The sequence below is a fragment of the Triticum dicoccoides genome, chromosome 4B (genome assembly GCF_002162155.2).
Source record: "Triticum dicoccoides isolate Atlit2015 ecotype Zavitan chromosome 4B, WEW_v2.0, whole genome shotgun sequence".
NCBI classification, from domain to species: Eukaryota; Viridiplantae; Streptophyta; class Magnoliopsida; order Poales; family Poaceae; genus Triticum; species Triticum dicoccoides.
In genome coordinates, this window is record NC_041387.1 from 633,696,011 (window position 1) to 633,698,720 (window position 2,710).

The window sequence follows — 2,710 nt, forward strand, 5'->3', positions numbered from 1 at the left end:
GCATGGTCCTCACCACTCAAGGATGCACTAGAGATAGAAATCATGCTTGCAGCTTGTAACCTGTGACAATTCAAAACAAGAACCAGAACAGCTTCAACTTCCGACACGTCTACCACCAAATCAAAAGATTTCCATCGCCAATCACCATTACATCCGCAAGAGAGAGGTCGCTATCGGAGGGCTCGCTGTCGCAGAAGGCCTCAAGGCAGATGATGCAGGCGTCGTCGAAGGTGTCCTGCACGCCACCCTCCACGAAAGCCGCTGCCGACGAGAGCATCTTCATCTTTGTTGCCTTCTTGTCCATTGCTCCCTCCCTCCCCCCTCTCTGTTTACTAATCCAATGACCGCACAAATGGATAGCTGTCTCCACCGCGCAAATCCCTGCAACAACATGAATGACAAGATTTGGATATAAAATTTGTGTGGAAATACCTATATAACAGAGATAATCATCAATGATTTTCATTAATAAGACATGTAAATGGCGATGCACAACACACAAGAATCGGGTTTACTTCGCACATTCACATATACTAACAAACACCTCGAGCTGGCAATGGCAGGTCAGCCTAAAGCTTTCATATTCGGAGATGTATATTGCAGTTTGTGGAAACAAGTAATGTGACTCGTGAGAGAATTAGTTATTGCATGCCACAACACATAACAATTTCCCACTAAATCAGGGTGATTTGTCAACAAACAGCAAGGTTAAAATAGTATCATTCAATTGGAAAGTTTAATTTAACACCAAATAATATCCATTACCATAGAAGAAAGCATAATTTACCTCCTAAGTGTTCAGATACAGCTCCAACAACTAAACCCCCAACCATATCAACGGCAAGCACATCTGAATATGCACCAACAATTGCCATAGACAACAAGAGGGAGAGCGCATCAACTCACATAAACCTGAGGAACAAGAAAAGACATCATTAAGTAACCAAGTGCTACAGCTATGCAAGATCAAGAAATTGACTATGATGGTGAGAAGGAAAAATAATAGATTGGCTCTAGCAAGTAATGAAACGGAAATAGTTACCCTATTCGAGCTGGCTACTTCTTGAAATATGTCTCATAGATGGGGTAGCATAAAAGGGAACAAAAAAATTAGATAATTTACACACTTTCTAGTAGTATATATTAAGAGTAATGAACAAAATAAAAAAGGAAAATATTTTTTCAAGTGCCAAGCACTATGTAAATACAACTTACAACAAAATTAATTCAAAATTATGCCAACTTTCCAATAACTACGTTAAATCCAGTTCACTTGGTAATCTTTCAAACCAAAAGTTGGAAAACGGGACATGCTCTATTAAGAAATTAAAACCCTCCCATTCCCACCCCGACCAACCTAACAAATGGATTCTGAACTGCAACTTTTATGCGGCCAGAACTTATTTCTTGTTCTGAACACCACTTTTTAAGTAAACAGAGGATACAAGAATATTCAAAAAGAACAACAGCCGGTCTCAAATTCCATAGGCTATAAGCTTAAAAACATTGCATTTTAGTCTTTCTTATTTCCCCCCTCCAACCACTTTCATCTCTTGATTCAAATGCACTGAATTTGTATGTTGGAATACACCACTCGCCGAAGTTGGTCTGACCTAAGGTTAGTTGGCCTAAGTAAATTTTAGCCACAACAAACTACATTGCCACCCCCTGCAAAAAAAAAACTACATTGCCACCATAGAGCTAGATGTGCTTTCATCAGTTGTTGTAGCGAAATTATAAATAAAGCAGCGGTTCTTTCTTACTTGTCCTACTTTATTCATACACTACAACAATCCTCAAACTGCAGTTAAGAAGATACTCCAGAGAAACTGGTTCGCTACTTTGGGCAGGACATCCACCGCAAAGAGCTAATCAGAAGATGCATCTTTATATTAAAATGAAATGTGTGATACTACATATGGTCGCATGCGTGACAATCACACTCACACAGAACCACAAATTTGATAGTATTTGCTTACAAAATATATGACATATCTTTCCTTCTACAAACAGAGTGTCATGAGATACCTTCGGGTAGAGGGGCGCCGCAAAAGCACTTTAGGCGCATATTTGTTTTGTTCCTTCAGCTTGTATTTCTCCTGCAACCGAAAACGGTCATACAAAATCAGACCTTAGTGTTCCACCAAAACAGCAAGGAAACAAACCAGACAATAAGTAACGAATGCCAACCTGTGAGAACACTGTCTTATTTCCAAATGTGGAGCCATTTGCTATCAAAGCCTCCACGATGGCGTCACTGCTGGCACCCTCCCTATTAAAAACCCGCACGACATCAAGATCTCATTAAAAAACAGAGAAAGGAAAGTAAATATCCTACTCGAGCAGGACATGTGGACAACGTTCAATTGAATCCTCACCGCTTCATCGCCTCGATGTCCTTGCTGGACAGCGTCTGCACGGTGTTATTGTCGATCAGGGGCCTATTGTCCCTGGTCTCGTCCTGCGGCTGGCCATCGGCGGCACCGCCATCTCGCGGCTTATCATCTGTACCAATCAACCAATGCCATCCATTGTTGTTACTAAGGTGAAACAGCAAGGCATGTTTGAATGAGTAGAGTGCAGAGATGAACTGGAAGGGAGAACAGAAAAATCATCCATCCTTGCCTTGGCAGAGGACGAGGCCGTTGGGGCCGCCGACAAGCGGCTGCAGCGAGCAGCTCTTGTCCCCTATCTTCACCGTCCTGCGCCA

The 2,710-nt window shown here is 41.8% G+C and overlaps 1 long non-coding RNA gene across 1 annotated transcript; it reads right to left on the reverse strand.

Annotated features, from left to right (window-relative positions):
• Positions 1-248: 248 nt before the first annotated feature.
• On the reverse strand, positions 249-2,258 carry LOC119294102. The gene is made up of 4 exons (XR_005143333.1): positions 2,191-2,258; positions 2,029-2,099; positions 788-912; positions 249-381 (listed from the first exon to the last, which is right to left on the reverse strand). It is a non-coding gene; the product is annotated as an uncharacterized LOC119294102 (long non-coding RNA).
• Positions 2,259-2,710: the final 452 nt, after the last annotated feature.